Raw genomic sequence first — 8,469 nt, forward strand, 5'->3', positions numbered from 1 at the left:
ATAAGTGTGTCCACTCTTGTTGCTTTTCGGTCAATTCCTGCAAATTGATATATATATATATATATATATATATATAAATATATATATATAGCTATTAAAACCAGGTTAGCGATTCAGGCTCCTATGAGTAAAGTTAGATTACCGGAAATCGTTAAAGTGTGACCTTATCTTGGCCTCAATTTCACAGCCCAATAACAGAGATTCATCGAATGAGCGATTTAGACACCTAGTATATTGTTTAATTATATAACAATTTGTACATTATGGAATGTATTAGGCTGTCGTCATCACGGTCTGTGGCATAACGATAACTGTTTTGTTATATATTTATATGTCTTTATTAAATTGATTGCTGTTTTACTTACAGCGGCAAATAACAAATAATTTTCATAACGATAATATAAGTTTACTTAATTCTTCACTATTGAAAACAGAAATGTGGGTTGGTTAACAATTTTCCAAAATAAACTGATTTCTGATAGAATAATAAAAGTCGATACCCATGAATTCATATATATCTCGAACATTTTCACACGTTGATGAGAAATAAACTAAAATCAATAATCAAAAACCTAGCAAAACACAGCTTTCATAAACACTTTTTTTTCAAAATAGTAAAGGTTTATGATTCGTATCTCAAGGGAGAACAGAAGTAAGCATACAAAATAGTGTTTTTGCTTCCTGTGGTGTGTCCACGACGTTGAAATCATCCAGATTCACACTTGTAATTTGCTGGATGAATTGACAGAACTCTTCTGAACAGCCTCTGGGCAGCATTGGTTTGGTGTAGAGCCTAGTAATGTCATCAAAGAAACTTTCGTCACATGGTATGTCATAGGAATAGTCGACAGCGTCATAAAGTAGTGGCTGGTTGTACATAACATCCGGGACGCCATAGTTTTGATCAACTTGACGTTGTGACCGAATTCTATGACTATTCCACATATTTTTGAAAATATCTAAATGTTGTTGTATAACTGGCAGGAAACAAAAACGTACACACTCTAGATGAACTGGATTTGTGTTATTGAGCTCTCCGTTATCTATCATGTCTTTAAACATATTTCTCCAGAATGTGGTGAAGTAAGGACACAGAAAACTCCACAGCATCTCAATCCTTTGATTCCCAGTTGATCGCCCCTCAGAAAAAATTCTGTACCCTGACATGTTATCATTGTGAACTGCACGTAACGCTATTTGTATCGACCTTATAATAACGTTCTCCGTACCAGCATCTGACCGAACCAATCGTGGAACACGCTTGGATTGTCTAAGGAATTCTACAAAATTAAGCGCAACATTACGTGGGTTTTTATTCGTATGACTTGCAGTTAGCCAAATGATTTTTCGAGAAAAGCCATCGATTGCTCCATGCACTGATATTCCAAAGGGTTTGAGTTTATCATATCCATCTATGTGAATACAAAAATTTGGTCCTAGATTACAATATCTTCTTCGCACAAGTCGACGTCGAGATCTTGCAACTACACCATCATAATGTATAGCTGTCAGTGCAATTCTCACCGTTTCCTGAGTAGCATTGATGCCACAGCAAGAATTAAGTATTTTCCACATTGCTCTATATCCAATATTAGAGTATCCTTGTTTGTGCAGTTGAATTATCTTTTGAACGATATTAATCAATGGACTCTCTGCACCATATCTTCTCAGTCGAAGTCTTTTCATCATTCTGTAGACTGTCTTAACACTAACAAATTTATTATGAACGAAAAGTAAAAATCCAGCTATTTCTTTAGCCGTATATGAAGAAGTAAAATAATAAGCAACTAACTCATCCGTTGAAGCAGTGTCACCTGGGTAACGCAAAGGATTTACAGTTTCAGCCATTTTATAATATGTTCTGAAAAAAAAAGTAAACGGTTATATACTTCAAAAGCAAAATCGTAACTAAAACATGCTTATAATGAGGCAAGCATGTTGGAGGTCACAGATTGAGAATAAAGCCAGTTTTAAGTTCAACTTTTCATTCTATTTAAATTAGGGGTTCATATTGTATTGTACATTTCATGATGACTTTTTGTTGACGCAACTGCACGTACTTAAATACTTTCGTTATGACCTTGTTAATTTATCAGTTCCTTCTACATTACTATTTTCTGAATATGTTGCAGATCTCGCAAATTCACAACTTTTTTTGCAGAAAACAAAATATGAGCCAACGAACATGGAAGTTACCTTTTTGGTTTATTTACAAATTCAGCAAACATATCTACATACATCTTACAAACATATAGAAAAAATCCCTGAAGTTTAATACTACCAGTAAATGCAGTTGTAACTAATAAAGGAGAAACAATATCTTGAAAATCTGAATTTTAGATTATCATTCCCAATCCTACTCTGAGCAGCACTTTCATAATTTATTTCACGCTTTCAAAAATTGCCGTGAATTCTTTCAAACAATGCATTTTTGTTAATAAAATTAAAAAATAAGAGATTTCCTCTCTCCAAATTTGATGCAACACATTTAAGATATATGCACTATACACATATATATCTTTATCGTAGTGACCACAGATAAATACCCATATAAAAATATTTTCAAATAATTTGAACTTCGACAATTAAAAAAAAATATAAATGCAAAAAATGATATTTGATTCATATCATATGATTTTAGTATTTTGGTAAACATAAAAATATTGTTTGAACCATTCAAGTATCTGTATTTGCAGTTTTAGGACAAAACGACCAGCACTAAATGCTAGGATTTGAAGTAAGAACATAGGGTTGATACGTTTTAAAAGATAAACTTGTATCAACTGGTGCAAGAAGATATGTGTCTAAAAACGTCATAAAAAACATATTTTTCTACTTGAACCGAGTAGTGGCGTAGTTTTACTTATTTGTTGTCAAAATATGTCTATACACTGTACATATATAAACTTAAAGTTCATACCCTATATATGCGACAATATATAACTTAAAATACAGTCAGCTTCAATTGTCTTTCAATTGAAAGCTGTTGATTTACATACTGAACAGCTTGATCTATGTCAAACTGTGAAAAGAATGAAACATGTAAAAATCTAAGTTGCTCACATGATGATACAATCAAACAAATATCAGTAAACATAAAATAAATTTGGCATGCATCAAAAATAACAAGAAATTTGAAATTTCGAGACAAATCTGCAATGGTTGCAGCAGTAACCTTAGTGAATGAAATATAAAGGTGTCTCAGTTGTGAAGCATGTGACAATATTACTACTTGGTTATCATTTATTGATGTCCCACTTATATCAAGGGTGGTTAAATTTCGCAAGGACATTACAAATGCAAGATTGTTTAGCGGTGTTTCTTCTACATACAATTCTTGAATAGTAGGAGTAAGCTTTAGCATCAATTTGGTAAATCTGTGTGACCCAAAAGTAATATTTTGGTTACTTAGATTGAGACATACAAGCTGATTATTTTTCACGATCATTTCCATCATTGCAATGTCTATAGTATAGGAATCGTCAAATTCTACAATAGTCCACAAGCTTTGCATTTTTCGCACAACATCCTTTAGACCTCTGCATATTTTACAGACTGTATAAAGTAACTCCGACACAGGAATATAACTAAGTACCATTATCACTAATTCTTCAGGAAGGTCTAATAGACTAGCTGAAAATATTAAACAAGTGAATTATTGCAAACACCTATATTTTATAAATGTCATACTTATTTTTTCAAGAATCTAATATACTTTTATTCTATATGTACGAGTGCTCAGGTGAAGACCGAAGAGCGTTGTTTTGTTATATTTGCCATTTTATAAATTAAAACAAAATTAAAATGTATCAATAGCTTCAAAAGTTATAGATATATTTTGACATTTTAACTGAGTTTACAAATGGAAAATATAACATAATAAAACCTCCAATGATGTTGACTTGAGTCTTTTTGTCGCTGTTTTTAAAAGAAGTAGAAGCTAGATATCTGCACTGAAATATATATCAAGCCACTCAGTGACTCACATAAAGTTTCAAGACACTTTATGTTAAAAAACTCCAATGATTGGAGACCATGGTTCAAAGGTAAATTACTCAGAAATGAGTATGCAACATTCACCAATTTTAGATATTGATAAATTAATTATGTATATTTTTCATGTTAATTAATTTTACTAATATTCCACGTTTGATATGGAAACAAGGTATGGGATACCCATAATTGCCACGTTTATTGCAAGCCGTTCACGTCAAAACTCAGTATGTTTAAACCATTTTTCGAAAAATTTACACACTGAGAATTAGAAAGAAAATTACTGAGATGAAATAAACTGAAAAACACATCCTGAGAATTGAAAATTACACAATGAGATTTGTGCGCACTTTTTCTGCGCACAGATCTAATTTGCATATCTAATCTGTATCTATTACAATCTTAAACAACTAGGAGACAGAACTCGCTTTTAATTTGTAGCCTGAGTTCATGGCTCAAATTGTTATTTCGATTAAGTTTATGTCATCAGCAGTCCAAGGTCTGTTTAAGTTACGATTAGTAAAGATGTGAAGAATTTCCGTAAATCTCCTGTATCTTTAATTGACATTATTAGGAAACTCGAGAGTTCTAATGCATCTGTATGTATTTAAAACTTTAAAAACAGGTTTAATCCACAATTTTTTACATTATAAAATGCCTGTACCAAGTCAGGAATATGACAGTTGCTCTCCATTCGTTTGATGTGTTTGAGCCATCCCCTTGTTTTTGCCATGTGATAATAAGGACTTTCTCTTTAGAATTGTCCTTGGAATTCGGATTTTTTGTTATTTTACTTTTTACAACTTGCACACAACATGTACATAAATCTCATTGTGTAATTTTTGAAGTCTCAGTGTGTAATTTTCAAAGCTCACTGTGTGTTATTTATATTTTTGTAATCTCAGTGCGTCTTTTTGATATCTCAATGTGTATGTTTTTATTCTTAGTGTGTGTTTTCAGGTTTTTTAATCTGTGGTTTTTTTTAATTCTCAGTGTGTTAATTTTTCGAAAAATGTTTTAAACATAGTTTTGACGAGAACTGCTTGCCATATACGATGATATAACGTTACCACATCTCTGTTCATACACATATTATACTTACAGTAATTGCAAGGGATCTCTAAGCTGACCTGTAAAATACAAGAACAGATCAAAAGATTTAATCACATTATAAAGTGCCATAGTTTGTCAGCTTGGCGTGTGACATCAAATTTCCCTCATTTTTTAAACTAGCTTATAATACAGACATTACAGCAATCGGACTTGAGTATGTACAGGTTCAAACAAAATCTTTTGTTAGCAACCTTGCTAGCTGAAGCGTAAAGTCGTTATTAGCTTATAAGGTTTACCTTTATTACCCTTATTTTGAAGTAGTTTAGTCCAACAGACGATAAATTGATTAGTCCACTCTCAAATTAGGGTAGTAAAGGTAAACCTAAGAACGATGTTACGCTTCAGCCAGCAAGAAAGGTAATCAAAGTTTTTGATTGAACGTACATAGTCAAATCCGATGGCTGTAATGTTCAACATGATTAGACAGTCATTTATTTATTCCTGGTATGGCGGACTAAAACAGCTTATTTTTAATACGAAGTTAACAATACGTCATGTCAGTATTTATTGTAAAAAAAATATGGAAAATAAGGATAGATCATAGAGGGAAATTTTTGTTTACTAAATTTGAGAATGGAAATTGGGAATGTGCTAAAGAGACAACAACCTGACTAAAGAACAGAAAACAGTTGACAAAATTTGTCGTCTTTGTACTGTTTATTGCACACACAAAAACATTGCGGTAGGGGCTTTGCCCATTGTTAAAGGCCGTACGGTGACCTATAATAGTTGTTAATTTCTGTGTCATTTGGTCTCTTGTGAAGAGTTGTCTCATTGGCAATTACACCACATCTTCTTTTTTATATTAACCGAACAATTATAATTAATCTGCCCCTTCATTTTTTCAGTACTGCACGAGATTTTTTTTCTCGCTGAACACTTCGAAGTAACAAGAGTCACAAGAACAGTCATTGGAACTTTATATAGGGGGAGGGGGTCTATATAGTTCAAATGAACTCGTAGTGACTCAGTATTAAAACATCAAAGGATCTTATTTTGCCGCAACTGTGAATTAAAAAAATCAGAACTCGACTGGCTCTCTCCAACGTAAATTTCGTGACACCCTATGTTAATTTATAGTTAAACCTGATTATTTTATGAGGCGACCATTTTACTTTCACAGCTGGAGAAAAAGGGTTGTGTTTTTTTTTTGCATCAAAAACAAAATTCCCATAACGTGTGTATACTACGGCAGACACGTGGAAAAGCCTTTTTATAGAAGTTTTTTTACAACAATAACTTAATGATTGATTGATTGATTGTTGTTTGTTTAACGCCACATGAGCACAACAAGGCTATATCGCGGCGAGATATCATTTAATAAATTGTTTCTTATCTTACCTCCATTTGCTTGAAATAAAATGCTCAAATGTGATGGCGACCTGATCCTTCCAAAATCAAAATGAAAATGAACAGGTTAAAATCGTGCCATATTTATCTCGATTTAGCTGAAACTTTCCCGTTGCTCGCCTTAATTTAAACCAATTTGTTGCTTTATAAAACAATATATCGAAGAAAAAAAGGCAATTTATTATTATTGCATGATATTTTTATTGACTTATGAATTAATCTTAAAATGTTTTCTCGTTTTGATAATTTGTCGCGTTATTTAAAACGATTTATTTTTATGGCGATAAAAAACAAATCGGCTAAATGCCTTGTTAGGCATTTTGTCGAAAAAAATAAATCGCAGTAATAAGAAAAAAAAGGCAATTTATTATTATTGCATGATATTTTTATTGACTTATAAATTAATCGTAATTTTTTTTCTCGTTTTGATAATATGTCGCGTTATTTAAAACGATTTATTTTTAAGGCGATAAAAAACAAAGCGCCTAAATGCCTTGTTAGGCATTTTGTCGAAAAAAATAAATCGCAGTAATGAGAAATAAAGCATTTTCTCGCTAAAAGTTATATCGCCATCTTGGATTATAAGTATTAAAACGAGGGTAATATACGCTTCCGTATTAGTGTCCTCATTTTTTTATACTAATTTATACTAGTACAAAATGTATTGCCAGTGTTAGTTTCCTGACGAACGTCTGTTGCTTTCTCTGTGCACTTTAGTGCCTAGAATAATGTCTTATTTCGTAATGTGCTCTTTGTGAGCCGTTTTATGGAAATAGACGTCTTCTTCTCTTTCTATAACACAGAGTGCTGAAAGTGGCGTTAAACAATCAGTTGTCAAAGAATTTCGTTAAAGCGTGTGTCACAGCACAAGAACATATACTTGTATAGTGTTCCTATTTATGATATTAGAACAGAGGTCCATTTCTAGGGCTCTTTGATAATATTTATTAGTTTAATTAAAATACCATACAATAACTTTATTGAAAAGCACTTTACGCTCTAGTTAACACAAGATTTGTTCATCATTTTACACATCCATTTACTATTTAAGTAACCAATAAAACAATCATGACTGTTTTGTGTTGATCTTTATATCGAAATGTAAAGATTGCAATTTCAAGATATACTACGTAGTATTTTGTTTTATTAAAAAAGTACGATTAAAACAGTCCTTATACTACCAAAATGGCATGTTTCATACTGGTGACGTCGTCCTGGTCATATAAATCCCGTGATCTATATATATTGCTTTTCGGCCCGGTCCAATATTTCCAATACGGACTGGCAATGAATCCTTAATTACATGTAAACATACATCTATATTGTGCATGTAATTCAAGATTCATTGCCAGTCCGTATTGGAAATATTTGCCCTATATTCACATCATTGCCAGTCCGTATCGGAAATATTGGCCCTACATTCACATCATTGCCAGTCCGTATCGGAAATATTGGCCCTACATTCACATCATTGCCAGTCCGTATTGGAAATATTTGCCCTATATGCACATTATTGCCAGTCCGTATTGGAAATATTTGCCCTACATTCACATCATTGCCAGTACTAGTACGTATTGGAAATATTTGCCCTATATTCACATCATTGCCAGTCCGTATTGGAAATATTTGCCCTACATTCACATCATTGCCAGTACTAGTACGTATTGGAAATATTTGCCCTATACTCACATCATTGCCAGTCCGTATTGGAAATATTGGCCCTACATTCACATCATTGCCAGTCCGTATTGGAAATATTTGCCCTATATTCACATCATTGCCAGTCCGTATTGGAAATATTTGCCCTACATTCACATCATTGCCAGTACTAGTACGTTTTGGAAATATTTGCCCTATACTCACATCATTGCCAGTCCGTATTGGAAATATTGGCTCTATATTCACATCATTGCCAGTACGTATTGGAAATATCGGCCCTACATTCACATTTAATGAATGTAATACAGCATTCAGAACAATTCTGTATTGAAAAAGTTGGATTATTTATAGATT

Source organism: Mytilus galloprovincialis, chromosome 12 (genome assembly GCF_965363235.1).
Source record: "Mytilus galloprovincialis chromosome 12, xbMytGall1.hap1.1, whole genome shotgun sequence".
Lineage (NCBI taxonomy): Eukaryota > Metazoa > Mollusca > Bivalvia > Mytilida > Mytilidae > Mytilus > Mytilus galloprovincialis.